Source organism: Anas acuta, chromosome 2 (genome assembly GCF_963932015.1).
Source record: "Anas acuta chromosome 2, bAnaAcu1.1, whole genome shotgun sequence".
Lineage (NCBI taxonomy): Eukaryota > Metazoa > Chordata > Aves > Anseriformes > Anatidae > Anas > Anas acuta.
The window spans coordinates 151,735,789-151,752,784 of record NC_088980.1 but is presented as its reverse complement, the minus strand read 5'-3'; positions in this window follow the sequence as shown (position 1 = coordinate 151,752,784).

Below are 16,996 nucleotides of genomic sequence, written 5' to 3'. Positions count from 1 at the left end.
GGGATGGAGCCGTGTGGGAGCAGTTCCTGAAGAGCTGCTGCCTGTGGACAGCCTCCACAAGCTCAGTTCGGGAAGGACAGCATCCCGTGGGAGGGACCCCACGGGGAGCAGGGGCAGAGAGGGACCTTGAGTGAGTGGCAGAGATGAAGTGTCAGTGACTGACCACAGCCTCCATTCCCTATTCTCCTGCACTGTTCAGATGAAGGAGGTGGAAGAGAGTGGATGGAGAGAATAAGCTTTTAGTTTGCTTTTAATTTCTCACTGTTCTAGTCCATTAGTAATAGGCAAGAAATTATATTAATCTCATTATGTTGAGACTGTTTTGTCCATGACAATAATTGTTGAGTGATCTCCCGGTCCTTATCCCAACCCTTGAGCCCTTTCCATTGTATTTCTTCCCTTTCTCATTTGAGGAGGGAGAGTGAAAGAGTGGTTGTGGCACTGTTTAACTGCCCAGCAGAGTAAAAACACAGCAAAACTAAGGGTTAAATTCAGAAAACTTTCACACTTAAAAATTCTGAACTTGTCATGAATTTACCTGACATAAATCTGAAGTAAATACATGTATGACAAATGAAATCTGTTAATGTCAGATGATACTATTTAAACATCTCCAGGGGAAAAAATCAAAAGCAAACAAAAACCTATATATATCTTCTAATAGGTGACAATGTAGTTTACTTGTTTTTCTTTCTGTCACTTCCCTTTAAGATCCAAATAACTGATCAGCCATTTGATAGGACCTTGTCGTCACTATTATTTCTTTGAGAAAATAAAAAGGTTTGCAAATAGCCACTTGACAATAGCTCTCGGAATTTTTTACTGTCATGGATCTTTATCCAGGGAGTTATGGGAAAAGTTTTTAAGCAACATGCAACTATTTCATGCTACAATTCTGTTGATTATCCGTTAAATTTCTGAAGCAAGCCAAGTTTTCTTTCCCAAGTGTGACTAAAGTCTGTGATGTTCCTTCATTTCCTGTTTTTGCTTCTTTCACAGTGATTTTACACATGCAAAATATTACTGGGATCTTTTTTGCAGCAGGAAAGAACTGAAGTCTGGAAGAGCATTTATTTATTTATTTATTTTTTTAACAAATTACTACTAAAAAGGAAGTTTAAACTAGGCAGATAATATTTAAATTTGTGGTACCTGATTCACAAGTTTAATAATGACAATAATTAAAAAGAAATAAAAGGTGGAGTCATTCAATTTAAAAAAGAAATGGATTTCTTTCTGCCAGGCTGGATTCAAACACTCCTATGATAATGGTAAGAAGTTATGACAGCAGAGATCCTTTGAGTTAAAAAATTAATTGTTTCAGACAAGCTGTCAAGTTGTTAACACTAACATGCCCTAAATCTAAAAAATTATATACCCAGAGACCAAGATTCACACTTGATTGTACCTGACTAAGAGGTTTTCAATTCTGTAATGATTTTTGGCACTGGAAATATGCCTGCAAGGTTCAAACACTTTAGAGAAAAATTGCCTGGCAGATTCTTTGCAGGCTTGTTTGATTACAAGATCAGAGTGAATTGACTGGAGATGTTAGCAGCAGTTTCAGGTTCTTGTTTTAGAAACTTTGAGAACATACAATGAAAACCTGTGAGCAAATGATAAAACACCACTGACAAAATCTTTCTTTCTTCTGGATGTAGTTTTGGGTCACAAAGACCAGTCTGTTTGGGTCCCCGTTGAACTATGAAAGTTAAACAATTTTATTAAAATAAATAAATAAATAAATATAAAAAGTACAACAGCAACACCAAAAAGAAGTTTATAAAGAGAGTGTGATTGTTAAAACTAAGGAAATAAAAAACATTACATATTATTTTAGATCTTCAGATTTATTTAGAACTGTAACAAAAGAGATTTAGGTATAGAAATTTGCCTTTTAAAATCTATCCTTTTCTCTACACTATTTCTGGCACCAGCTGAAATATGAAGTAGTTCCAAATTACTGTGGGAAATGATCATTTTAGCACATTCAGGCTGCATAGAAATAACAAAAAGGAAACTGTATGTTTCAACTTACAGTTACATCTACTAACTTTTATAGACTCTAGAGATTTCATCAGGAGTTGGACTCTGTCACCAAACCTGCCGCTTCCTCAGAAACTCATTCAGAAATACATATATATATAAGCTTAAGGAATAAAAGTGTTTAAGAACCTAAATTCTAGTGGTTTCTTTTCAAGGTTGTGCTTTCTTTGTCAGCAATGACGTCTCCATTCAAAAATCCATCAATTGTTAGCATCCTTGAAAATCTAAATATTTCTAACTAAATTTAGCATAATCTGAAAAAGCTTGTTATGAGCCAGGTCTGCAAATACAGCACTGCATTGCTTCATTAAACTCATTGGATCATGTGCAATCTATTACTAGAGTAGAAACTGGTCTTTAAGACTTCTCTTGTTGCTGAAGTAAATAGGGACCAAGCATCTAACTGGCTGGTATGTAGTCTTAAGCACTAGATTCTTAAAAGGAGCAGATACAGTACTTACTTCTCAGATTATCCCAAAACACCTCAAACAGCAAGATTCACTTCATAATGCCCCTGGATCAATGTGATTGTTTCATTCTATAGTAGGAGCTCATGTTAGGAACAATACCTCTTGCTTCCATTACAACCTTGCCATTTCAAAAATAATTTGGCTATTAATAAATTATTATTTATGCAACAATAAATGTTACTGGTTTTGATCAGGAGGAGAAAATGGGAAAGGCAAATACATTATATGAATACATTTACAGAGAGACAGCATTAAATGATAAAATTTTAGTTCTTGTCTCCACAGTTTGAGCTGAAAAGAAACAACAAAATCACATTTGTGAGGGTTTCCCAGAGCAGGCTCAAACTCCATGTGAGACTTTTCCAGCACTGGGTGAAAACAAGATGCCATCCCAAACATATGCATTTTTTGATATAATCTCAGTTTTTTCTTTGTTATATTTAAGCCCAGTAACCTGCTAGATGAGTTAAAAATACTACTACTAATAATAATAAAATCAAATATGCATTTTAATATTCAAAAAGCATTAAAAAGTCCATATTTGTTTGCTTCTTATGTTTAGAAGTGTTCGAGAAATATTACTTTCTTTGCAAGGATTCATCCATAATCTTTTGTCATGATTTCAGAAACTTTTGAAAAATGGGGTTACTGCAAATGAAGTATGAACTCACACATCATTAAACAAAATTCCTCATTCTACAGTAACTGTCGCTAACACTTCAAGTATAACACAACACTTGGACCAGGTTTCAGGCTGATTGACACAGTTATAGTATGCATAAAATATTGTCAAGTACATACAAAGGACTTCCTATATATACACTGAGATTGCTTCAAATGTTAATGACTGTAAGAGTGAAGCACATTAAAAATAATAAAGTCACCCCCCACAAAACTATACTTTGCCATAAATTATGAAAATCCGGCATTTTCTGAAGAGCAATTTGGTATACAATCCACCAGAGACTAAAAAAATGCACTACGCTGAGAACTATTAGTAGGTTCAATAAAAATACATTAGTAGTATTCTCTGTAAGATTTTCTGAAGGTAAGGATATTTCATTTGTGATGTTGGAAAAAAAGTCATTGTCTGTGATTTAATGACAATAAAGTCCAATGATGCTTTCATTTCTACAAGCTGGTGATAGATACAAATGTGGAAAGAGGGGAAAGGAGGTAAAAAGACTTGAAAGGGATGGAAACAACCATATTTTGATTTAACTACCTTATGCTGACCCCATAAGGGACATCCAGAATGCAGTATATGATGGTCTTAGAATTACAGGGTGAAATGGAAAGAGTCGGATGGAAAGGGCCAAAGCTAGGAAAATCCATGAGATTTGAATGAGAGCAAGTTCATTTAAATCTAGTCACCATAAATTAACCTTCCCCAAGTTAGGGGAAATCTCATCATCAATGTTTGGGTTTTATTACTCTTTTTATGATGTTACAGACTTTGAATCTTATTCCATCAGGACTTTCTGCATAGCAGTGAAGGAGATTTATATTTTCATGTTAAAATAGTGAAAATGGCTTCCTTGAGTCATATAACCCCATGGGAAAGAAGAAAAATTGTCCAAATGATAAAACTTATGATAATCACAACCCTTACCATCATTTCAATCTTAATTTGCAGCCTTTGCTGTCTAGAACTCAGTATGAATTAACAGATGTTCAGGGTAGTGATTGCCTATGTTGCTTCATAGCTTGCAGCATCTCCAGCCACATAGGAGTAGCAGGGAAACAGCCAACTTGCTATCCCAAACCAATACTATATCACATGCTACCATGCTACCTACCAAAGTTGCATATAGCCCCATTTAATGAAATACTTTTCTTCAGCACAAGAAAAAACTTTTACTAGATTTCATTAAACAAACCCATTTGCTTTTAATATAACTTATTTTAAGTCATATAAAATGAGAACACATTTTTTTTTTTAATTTTATTTTGTTCTTTTCATATGAGGCTTAAAGAAAAAGCTTATTTGAAGGCTCTAAGGAAAAAAAAAAAAAAAAAAAAAGAAAAAAAAAAGTATAATACTCCTCCAAAAATGAGTAATATTGCTTTTTCTAATCCCCATTATTTTAAACTATAGTTGTTGACTTCAAATCTGAATGAAGTACCTTTATTCTGGAAATAGATTTCAATTAACTATAAATAATACTTAAAGTATTTAAGAGAATCTAATTAAAAAATAAATAAAAAATCAGGGATTAACACCTGTACAGTGTGGGTCATACCATGATCCACTGGAAATAAGAAGAACATGCAGGACTGGAAGAAATATTCCCCTGAAGCTTTACAGCATTGCCGTGAATACAGGAAATCAGTTTAATGAAAAACACAAAGTCTGGTATAAATTTTGCAGCTGGAAACATCCACTAGCATCCATCTTTTAAGATATTTTAGATAGATTGAAATAGATGAAAAAATTAGGTTTTAACCAAACTCATAAGGAAGTAAGACCATATTAGTTTTGCTCTGCTTTGAAATAAGGCCAAAGTTCCTGGTCAGAATCTGTTTTTAAGCCCACAGTGGTCACCCATACAGCTGTAAAGGAAGTGAGAAAGGTTTTCCATTTGCTCTTGCAGGAGAATTTCTCATGACTACAAGATATCAAAATTGATTAAGATAAAAATTTACTGTCACCAGAATGCCTGTGCTGCCACGGGCAGCTCCCAGAGAGTTTTTGCTGCAGTTCACGTTGCTCACAGGCAGGGAGGCAATGCTGAACTGTAGGTCAGCAAGACGTTGAGTTACACATAATGGTAACACATAACATTTTTAAGGCCTCTGGAGAGCTGGCCCACTTCAGTGGTTGCTGACTAACCCTCCAGTTAGTGTATTTTCCTCATGGTAGAAGAAGCATGTTCACATACAAGGGTGAACATTGTAGGAAATTACATAATGTTGTGCATTTTTGTTGTTGTTGGGGGGTGGTTAATTAATAAATACATAAATATACTGTTAATATCGTAGGGAAATGTGTCACTGAAAATACTGAGAGTTACATGCGTGGTGATCCAAAGATCAGCCCCATGAATTGCTTGTTGGTAGATCTCATGAGACATCTAGACAACTTCTGCTGACTGCTATAGAGGAATTTTTTATGTAATGTAAAAATGACTGGAGAGTATGAGAAGGAAGAGATGTTAAAAGAAAAAAAGCTAAGGCATGGAAGCAACTTTCCCTCAAATGCACTCTTTTCTTTAATAAACACAATAGAATATGGTAACATGAGGATTTACATTATTATTTTTTTAAACCTGGAAAGCTTAAAGCATAAAAGAGTAAATGCCACATTGATAAATCAAAGCACATAAGCCAAAGAAGAGAGTGGACAGCCGGCATTAAGCTTGGAAGAGGGATTGGCTGGAACTGCCAATGTAAACTGGAGAAAGGAGAATATAAATAAATAATCTAGGAAAAAACTTGATTTCTTAACTTTTGTAGTGTAATTACTTCCCCAATTGGCTGACTATTTTCTGGCTCATGAACGATGTACAGATTCCTTGGGGCTATGAGATAACCTTTAATTAAACAATGAAAAGTTCATGTGAAAAAAAAACAAAAAAAAACAAACAAACAAACTGTTAAAGATATTCACTATATAGTAGCTTTTGCTCACGCTGAAAAGCCTGAAATACTAGAAAAATCAAAGAATGTAGAAAATAAATGCTTTAATTATCTGCAGTTGTATCTGTAACATTTGTACATTATAACCACTATCAGCACCTTTTAAGTGATTTTGACATGCCTGTTGTGGTTGAATGCCAGCTGGCAGCTAAGTACCACAGAGCTGCTCACTCACTATCCTCAGGTGGGATGGGGAACAGAATTAGAAAGGTAGAAGTGTGAGAATTTGTGGGTTGATATAGAGACAGTTTACTAGGTAAAGCAAAAGCCACATGCGCAACAAAGCAAAGCAAGGAATTTGTTTGCCATTTCCCATCGTCAGGCAGGTGTTCAGCTGCCTCCTTCCAGACGTGCATCCTTTAGCTTCCTTGCTGACAGAGCAGCATCAGAAGCTGAAAAGCCCTTGGCTCTGTGTAAACACTGCTCTGCAACAACTAAAAACAGTAGTGTGTTATCACCACTATTTTCATCAAAAATCTAAAACACAACATCGTGATCATGTAAAGAAAATTAACTCTTTCCCAGCCAAATATGACTGTGTCTCTTCACTTCTGACTGGTGCAAAGCACGGACTGTTAGCCAAAGGAAAGGCATTCCCCCATGTCATCATTGAGACATCCATATCATTAGACCATCCATGTCTGGCACAGCATCATTGTGTCCTCCCATTGTCTGTTTGCTTTCTGCAGAAATAAGACACAAAGAGAAGGTTTTGCCTCACACAAATAATGATTAAAAATAAAATTAAAAAAGGAAAGCAAAAATATTTTGTCCATGTCTATAGATTAAAAAAAAAAAAAGTCAATTCAAGGCATTAATACAAGACACAAATATGACTTATCATCTAATTTAAAAGTAAATTTAGCTTAAGATATATACCTAAGGAACTGCTTATATAAAGTATTATTAATACTTTATATATGTATTATATAAATAATACTTATTACTTATATTAAATAAGTAATATAAAGTATTAATATTAAAAGCATTGTATAAAGTATTGCTGCTGATGATCCTCCCGCTCTCCACTTTTATTTCCACTTCTGAAAAACTTACTTGGAAAGAAGAAAGCAAGTTTGTCCTTCATGTACAATTCAGTAGAAAGAAGCCCAAACACTTTTTGTATCTTCAATTACTGTGCAACCAATTCACTGCATTTCACTAAAATAAATAAATAAAGGTCCCGTAATAAAAACTAAAAGTAGTCCTTCGATTCCAAGAATAGGTGTTTATTGCTTTATATTGCAGGGAAAATTTTTATTTCAGGGAATAAGAAGAACATTTAAAAATAAGAATAAATAAATAAAAATGTAATAATCCAGAAAGTACTAGGAAATAGTATTCAATCTTTTCATGACCATTCAATTTGAAAACTGTAACAAGTTCTCTCCTTTCGTAAAATGTGCACAGTTTTTGATTAACTTTTCTTGTTTTTATTGTAGTTTATTGTACATTTGTTTTTTAAACATGTTTGAATTTCAAAGGGTACTTAAGGAAAATAATTAAAACTGGAATTGCTTTTAAGTCACCACATTATACTCCATTTCACTCCTTATACACTGAGATGAAGCCTATGTTCTTACATTAGAAATTGTATATACTGGAAGTGGGTGTGTTTATCAGTTCCAGGGGTGAGAGAAAAATAAAAATAAAAAAAATAATAAAAAAAAGAATTTCTATGCCTAGTTTCACAGGAACAGATAGCTACAAAAATTCATTGACTTTCCACAGAAGTTATAGGTAACACTGTTTTTCAAACTGTCAATTGGTATCAGTATTCCTGCAATTTTTATTTATTTATTTATTTGTATTTTTAGACATACCTTAGAAAATGCTGATCAAAGAAAGGAGAATACGTAGTTCACTGACCAGAAACCCTAATGACATTCACAAAATAGAACATTAATAGAACCTTTAGGGGTTGAACCTGATGATCTCTTGAGGTCCCTTCCAACCCCTACAATTCTGTGATTCTGTTTAACTGAGGACCTTCAAGACCCTGAATATTGTGATAGATGTATGTGTCCTGCTTACTTGCAAAGAAATGGTGACATGAAAAATGAAATAATTTCCTAATAGAAGAAGGTACAGGAATCAAGGAATTTAGGCATAATATTACAAGCAAAGGTTTAAAAGTGTGATTTCAATACTAACAGGAGTGCAAAAAAGAAGCTACTTATTTTGTTTCATTTTCTCCTAAAACAAATCTGTTTACTTAGTTGAATATATTTATCTTTTTTGTAGTTAGAAAAATAATAATAAAAAAAAGGCGTGTAATATTGCAAGAAGGAAGCAAGGATTGGGAAAATTTATTAATATCACCTATTGAAATATAATAGGTTTATCCTCTGTATAAGAACACTAATTAAGACATTTCATTCTTATATAAGCTTGCATAAATTAAAATTCAGGAAAATAAAATACAACATCTTCACATTTTTTTAAAAGGATTTTTTTCTGACGTACAGAAAAATGGGAGAAAAATGGTTTTACCAATCTACCAAGCTTCTATTGCAAAATAATCTACTGGTTGATATATATACCATCACATATTGATGTTACTTTTGATGTTACTTTTTTTTTTTTTTTTTTTTTTTTTTTTTTTTTTTTGTGGTGGTGGGTATTTTTTCCTCTCAGCTGATACAAAAAGAATAAAATTTTAACATAAACCTCCAATAAAATGAGAAGTTTTCTGTGTGGCTGAGCAACAGGCTTTTAGGAACTAATATGTGCTGACCTTACCAATCTTTCTGCAACAGTGCTACAGTAATTAAAGAAGGGTTGATCAAAAATGAAACCAGAATCCCACTCTTCAAATCATCCTTGACTGCTGCTTCTGCTGAAGGCATTATCGTTTCAAGATTTTTGAATGCTTTTGTGGCCTCCATCCACTCCAGTTGAATTTGGCAGAGGATTAAGTTGAACATTTCAGAACCACTAAGACACAAATTCAAAAAGAGAATTCTTTACAGACATAGGAACACTTCTTCCAGCTGTTATTTCCAATACAAAGACTAAAATATTAATGGCACTATGGCAACCTTGTCTTTGGAAATAGTCATGGGTTTTAAATAGTTATATTCAGTGATGGTACTGTGCAATTCAAAGTCCTCAAATATTCCTATCTATAGACAGAATAGAAGGAATAAACTCACTTGCACTTGTAGTAGTTTATGTACAAATTCCCCAGTAGGGGAGATGAGTTTCCACAAAGTGTCTCCTATCCATGAGGAATATTTGTAAGAGCCAAAATAACCATGTTCTTCTGAACTATTTCCCCACCTCTTCAGAAATTCTGGAAAATTAAAGTTTTATTGAAGACAAAACAGGCACTAAGAATTGACATGGTTTTTACCATATAGTTTTTACTATATAGTTCTACCTCTTTTTTTTTTTTTTTTTTTTAATGCTATCATTTATTTAGGAAACTTAAATGTTTCCTTTATATTATCTATTTTTGTATATTATGTATAGTGAAATTGTATGACCTGGCTAAACAATAAAACATTTGGCCAACAATGCATTAAAGTACCTTAAATGTCATTTTAAACTGAGTTGGAAACACTGTTTGAAGCTCCCAGAATGAAGAATCAATTCCACCAATAATTTAGATAACATCTTAAATGATCAGATAATGGATCCCACTAACAACAACCATATAAATGTGGTTTCCTTAGCCTCTCCACAATTTTGCTTTCTGCATGTCAGAAAATACAGCACTTCCCCAACATTTAGGCTGAACACAAATAAAGAGAATACAACTAGTTACGAGTCATCTGACTCAGTAAGCCACAAATCTGAATATGGCCCATGCACACGATTTTTTAGCAACAATCTTGGGAATGTCCAGGCTGAAGTTTTCTGTACCAAAAATGCAATAGGTCCATGTTGTTCACAAGTCCAGCTGGTTTGCTGCATTAGGAGTGATTCTCTCTGCTTCTCATTCAAAAAATACATGCTGATGCACCATTTATCTGTGTTTAGGGAGTGGAAGGGGGGAGGGGGGTAGGGGAGAGAGAGAGGGAGGTATGCAACATGAACATTTTCCATATGACTACACATATGTAAACAATATGTCTACAATCATAGGTTGATTCTTTATTTATGGAAAGAAGGAAAAAAAAAATAAAAATTCACCTGCTTTCGAATTCCTCTAGTTCTGATGAGAAATACATTAGCCTGCTAATGTATTCCAAATCTCATAATAAACTTCCAAAAATTAAAGATGTCCCCAGTGCAAATCCTGCCTTCATTTTGCAAGGTATAATTTTACTAAATTTCCTGTACCTAAGGTGTTTAGAAGAGGAAAACTTGGCTGCTTTACACCGATGTATGGTACTAGCTACTGCTCAAATCTCAGGCAAGCATTATTGAAAAAAAAAAAAAAAAAACAGCTAATTAAATTCAGTACTAGATAGTTTCCTCAGTAACGATAGAAAGCAACAGAGCGGATGTAACTGCACCACCTAAGAGAACTCTGAAGGGCTTCATTGCTTTTTTATGCCTGGAGTATAATGTGTTATTCAGCTTATTTTTCTACTGAAGAAATTCAGAGAGACCATGCTTAGCTAGAGGAATGGAAGTCAGCCGGGCAAATAAATGTTCGTCTTCAACATATGAAGAATTTATACACAATAAGAAGGAGAACTAGAGCTGTACAACCATGTTGCTTTTATCAACTACAGGTAACCGCTCTGAAAACTGTATGAAATGGTGGAACTGCAAAGAGGATGAGGAAGAGTGATGGGTAAATTACAAAAGACATACATAATACTATTTTAAGTCATGTAAAAGACTAGAGTCTAGTCTGAGACTAGTCCAAAAGACAAGTTACATCTGGTGCTCTGTGCATTGCTTTGGGTCAACCTGCCAAACATACTTGGTGCCCAATTGAATTTACAAATGAGCTGGCTACTGAAGTTTGTTAAGATCAACTGAAAATCTCCTCAGCATTTAATATGCCCTCAAAATCCTGCCAAGTATCTCTCTGTAAACCAGGAGCATAAATAGCTTTGAAAAATCTACCAGCTATGTCAATCTCTAAAAATAAATAAATAAATAAATAAATAAATAAATTAAAGGAATCAATAGCAGCCAGAAGTGACCAAAAGGAATGGTTAGTAACAAGGAAGAGGCATACATATTTTAAGAAAGCAGTGGGATGAAAAAGACGTGATGGCAGAAACAAAGTTACGTCTGCTATTAAAAGAGAAATAAAATATTAGATTATTGTTCAATCCCTCAGGATAGATAAAACAGGGAATGAGAAATAGAATGCAGATTGCTGTGTGCAAAGGTTATTAAAAACAGAAAATTTCCCCTACTAAAAATGCAGATCTTGTATTAGAGTGTGTTTGCCACACACTAAGAAAGTATTTTTTGCCATCTCTAAGAAAGTATTTGTCAGAGTAAAACACACTTAAATGTTTTCAGATAGGCACTGATCATCACAAATTACATTTACCTGGGACAAAATAAATAAATAAATAGACACAAAACACTACATTACATCTTTCCATTTGTTGCCTGTTGGATAAATTCACCTTAAAAGTTACCAATAATGTGTTTTACCCCTGTCTAAGAGAAGCTGAAAAATGTGAATAAGAACAAAATAGAGAGGGGACCTAAATTATTGAACCTAGTTACCTCTACTGCAAGCAAACACTTTATCTTGTCCTTTCCTAGGCAGTTTTCCTAGGAAAAAGTTTTCCTACTTTCTGAAAGACATCACTGTATAATCCCCAAACCCTCAGTTTGTGCTACCTAACATAGGCATAGTCTGCTGGATGAGGATATATTTCAGTTAATCCATAATCAATACTGAGCATGACTTAATAAATCAGTAGAGTTTCCTGTCTTTCACAGGGGATTTGGGCTGTTATCTAGTATTTCTTATACTAAGCATTCAAGAAAATTCATTACCATAACAATTTCAAGATTTATTTCAATGACATCAGTCCAGTTTATGATTTGTTGCTAAAGCCAACTGCAAAAGCTAAAGCTTTCAGGGTATTTTTACTTAGCATTCCGCTTCTGGAAAGCATCTTACCTTAATTATTTCCCCTTAATTGACAAGTGATATATACTTTTTTTATACAACAATGTAACTTTGTTATATTTAATCTTTATGTTCTTTGAGTCCATCAAGTAAGGTGTTTTTCTACATTTTCTGTGGCTGGTGTGCATAGTTAAACAATTGTTCCACTTCCCCAAGGTGTTTCCATTTCAGTGACTGGCAAGGTAAGTTCCAGATTCATAAAGATGAACACTAAATATTAATACTAAATATACTAAAGTATTTGCTCTTCAGCCCTAAGTGTAGTAGCTGAAATAGATTTTTTTTACAAGTTCTACAGAACATTCTTGGTAACCCTTATAATCACTTCTGTGTTGGTTTAACAGCAGTAGGTAGTTCAGAACCACCACACCACTCTTACTCCCTGTCTTGAAAAGAACATGCTAAATGTACTGTCTGCAGCTTCGGGTGTTGCAATATAAGAAGAAAAAGCGTTGCAATAAAACTATTAAAGAGTGTCCAAAGGAGGACAGCAAAGGTGGTGTAAATTCTAGATGGCAAGATGTACAAGGAATGTCTGAGATCAGCCCAGAGTAGAGCAGGCTGAGGGGAGGCCTCATGGCGGCCTGTAGCTTCCTCATGACAGGAGCGGAGGGGCAGGCGCTGAGCTCTGCTCTCTGGGACAGCGACAGGACCCGAGGGAACAGCATGGAGCTGGGACAGGTGAGGGTCAGGCTGGGTGCTAGGGAAAGGTTCTCCACCAAGAAGGTGGTCAGGCACTGGAAAAGGCTCCACAAGGAAGTGGTCACAGCACTTTTTTATTATCTTTTTTTTTTTTTTTTTTCCCAGTGCCATGATGAAAACAAAATATCCAGCTTTAACACACTTTACATCATTACAATTCAACAAGTAACACGGGAAAAAATCAAGACATATATTTAAACAGGTTTAGTATCTTATTAAATACATAAATAAATAAATAAAGTGAAAATATTATAGCTGTCTGATCACAGAATCACAGAATTTCTAGGTTGGAAGAGACCTCAAGATCATCGAGTCCAACCTCTAACCTAACACTAACAGTCCCCACTAAACCATATCCCTAAGCTAAATTAATAAATAAATAAATAAAATGAAAATATTATAGCTGTCTGATCTTTCATCCTTTCTAGGATATACATATCCCTATCCAGAAATCATGTTTACATTGAGGCCCTGGCTCTAACATACTAGATATGCAAATATAGACATACATACAATATGTAGAAGTTCAAAGCATTACCAGTGAAGTTCCATGGGGTAATGTAGTAGCTCACAAGCTGTTGTAATTGTTAGATCTCTTGCATAGGTCTTTCCTTTTGATTGCTGTGTTTCTATGAATATTACCCAATAATGTCTTTTATATATATATATATATATATATATATATATATAAAATATATACTATATATATAATTATATAATAATACATATATAATATAATATAATATAATATAATATATATATATATATATAATTTAATTATATATATATATAATATATATATAAATATATATTTTAGTGGGGTAGAAGATATAGAAGTGATGCAAAGAGTTAACCAAGAGATGTCCATGATTTTTTCTCCCAGCCTCAGATCCAAAATACTCCTCTACCAAGGAACACCCAAACATAAAGCCATTGTAGGAATGACTGGTAAAAGAAGAGGTAATATCTCCTGAGGTCAAAGAAGCAGTATGCCAGAGTTTTACATGTTCTGTAGCAAAATTTCTTCATTAATGGATGTGATTTTTGCCTATTTCATTCACTCACTATTCAATATCCAGTATTAGTATCAAAAGCAGATCTTTTTTTCCTCTATCCTACTGGAGTTCTTAATTCAGAATTGAACTTACTACACTCAGATTCAGACTAAGTAACCCAAACTAATTGGTAGTAATTCTTCTACTTACTGTGAAGTCCCTTTCCTGTTCCTGGCTAGTTAATATAAAATTCTGCAATGGAAAAAAGTAATAATAATTAAAAAATAAAAAATAACAACCTAAACATATGCCATAAAGACAAGCTGTTTTATTTTTCTTATGACCACTCACCGCAAGCCCTCCCTGAACATCTGAGTAAGCAGCTAGATCATTAATATTAAACTAGTTGAGAGTGTTTTACCCTAAGCTTTTCGCAACTAGCCTGTGTGTAATTACGCATAAATTCTTTCCTTTATGAAAGTTTCCACTTGGTAGAAAACTAAAACATTCCAACTTCTGCAAATCTGGAAGTAAGCTTCATGGGGTCAAGAGTAGCAGAGTGCCTTGACAAAGAGGAGTATCAAAGTTGGATAGAAGGTGCCTAAATTTCTTTCTACAAACAATTCCAGCCAACATTATGTTCACAATGACTATTAACTATGTGAGTGAATAAAACTGTGTTTGGGGGAATACCATCTCTGTGGTATGTTAGCTTGTCCCTTCACAAACTCTCAATTCCTTGCTCTGAATTAATGCCATAATAAAATCAGAAATGTCTCATTTCATCTTCAGTAATAGGCAAAAAGTCCCAGGTGGTCTTAAAAAAAGTGTTGTTTATTTATTTATTTATTTACTTGTGCCTCAGGAGAGCATTCCTTATTTGCAATTCCATTCTGGTCCACTCAGGCATGCTGGCAAATGGGTAGTCCGAATGCATAGATCAAAGGTCAATGAAACATCTGCTTTCCTCGTCTTGTTATTACCAGTATGCTCTTTTCTAGCTTCTGCTGTTCCGAAAATCTTTCAAGCATATAATGGGTAAAGTTCCCTCATATCTGAACCTTCAGCTCCAGCTGACACCTCAGTAATTTGTTTCCCATAGCAACTTATTCGGGATTCTTGACCTTGATGGAATGGCTAATGTGGCCACTCCTAACTCTACACTGCAGAAAGATCACAAGTAAACCATGAGAAGTGTATTTTACAGCTTTGTTTTGACTTTGTTGTCTTTATTTTATTAACTCTAGTTTGTTCTGTTTCAGCAATAGTAACACATAACAAGAGCTTTATCACAGATTTCTTAGTTTTAAAAGAGGATACAGTTTGGTGGTTCATCATAATAGGTTGGCATATGGTATAATGATGGTATAATGATGGTATATCTTATATATTCATGATTATGAATAGCATTCAGAGCACTTGTATTTTCTAAAAAAAAAAAACAGATCTATCAGAGTGTTTTTGTTTTGATTTAACCATCTTTAATGAGTTTTTACTGAGTACCATTGCTAATCTTTCAGATTTGAGAAAAGAGCTAAGTAATTCCCGCAGAGACACTTGAATGTAGGTATTTCTGAACATGAGTGCAGTAGTTGTAAGTCAGTAGTATATCAACGTTCTCTGTTGTTCAGCCTTCATAAGAAAACACTGCACTTTGGAGGAAGGAGATCAGAAATGTGAACCCAGAGATCTATTTATTTCAGTGAGCAGTATCTCAGCACCCTAAATATCAATGCAAAGTTGCCATAGACTTAAATAAGCCATGTTTTTAACCATATATTGTTTAAATTAACAGTTTCCCTATTTTTCAAACAGGTAATTTGGGGGGATATGGAAAAACATAATATGCTTAGGACTAAAACTTCTATTTTTTTTTCATAAGAAACTGGAGCAAATGAAAACTGAAAGAGAAAATATTTTGTCAGAAAAACAATAATTTTTCATTTTGAAGTGCCTCGGAGCAACTTATGAGACCCACCTCCAAATGTCAAATAATTATGATAATGTAATCACAGAATCATAGAATATTTGGGGTTGGAAGAGACCTAAAATATCATCCAGTTCCAACACAGAAACCTTCCACTAGACCAGGTGGCTCAAAGCCCCATCCAACATGGTCTTGAACACCTCCAGGGATGGGGCATCCACAGCATATCGGGGCAAGATGTTGCAGTGTCTCACCACCCTCTGAGTGAGGAATTTCTCCCTTATATCTAAACCAAGCCTACCCTTTTTAGTTTAAAAACTTTCCCCCTATTCTTATTACTACACACTAAAGAGACTCTCCCTGTCTTCCTTGTAGGTCAACTTTAAGTATTGGAAGACTGGTATAAGGTATGATGTTCACAGATTAGATGAACGGAATTATCAGACTGTCATGGGCTAAGTGGTTCTTCATGAAGGTTGGCCCATGCAGGAGAACAAACTATGTTAAGTTATCAGACATTTGATTCCTACAAAGCTTAGAGGAAGTACTAGCAGATTTAAAATAAAATAAATCCTGTCCCTACCATTTATCTACAAAAAGGAGTGGGAAAATAATATATATATAACTGAAAATATTTCTAATGTTACTTGTTCGGTTACTGTATTTCAAAAGAACTTATATATAAACTGCTTATAAAGAAAAATCTCTTTCTGATTTAAAAGGATTGTGAGAATACAAGATTGTATGTGTCTGACAAGGAATGTATTTCTTCTGCCTTGAGACCGGCATCAGGATTTAGTGACTGGAAGGGAACTTCTTTGTGAATGCCAAGGCCCTTTGATAATGGATGATAAGGTCATCATTTGTTAATTGCTGATTCATACAACTGTTTTGAGACACGATATTTAAAATTTCTTTCAAACCAAAAATTACTGAGGAGGAAAGGAAGGAAGGAGGGAAGGAGGGAAGGAAGGAAAAAGAGAAAGAAAGAAAGAAAGAAAGAAAGAAAGAAAGAAAGAAAGAAAGAAAGAAAGAAAGAAAGAAAGAAAGAAAGAAAGAAAGAAAGAAAGAAAGAAAGAAAGAAAGAAAGAAAGAAAGAAAGAAAGAAAGAAAGAAAGAAAGAAAGAAAGAAAGAAAGAAAGAAAAAGGAAGAGTGCAA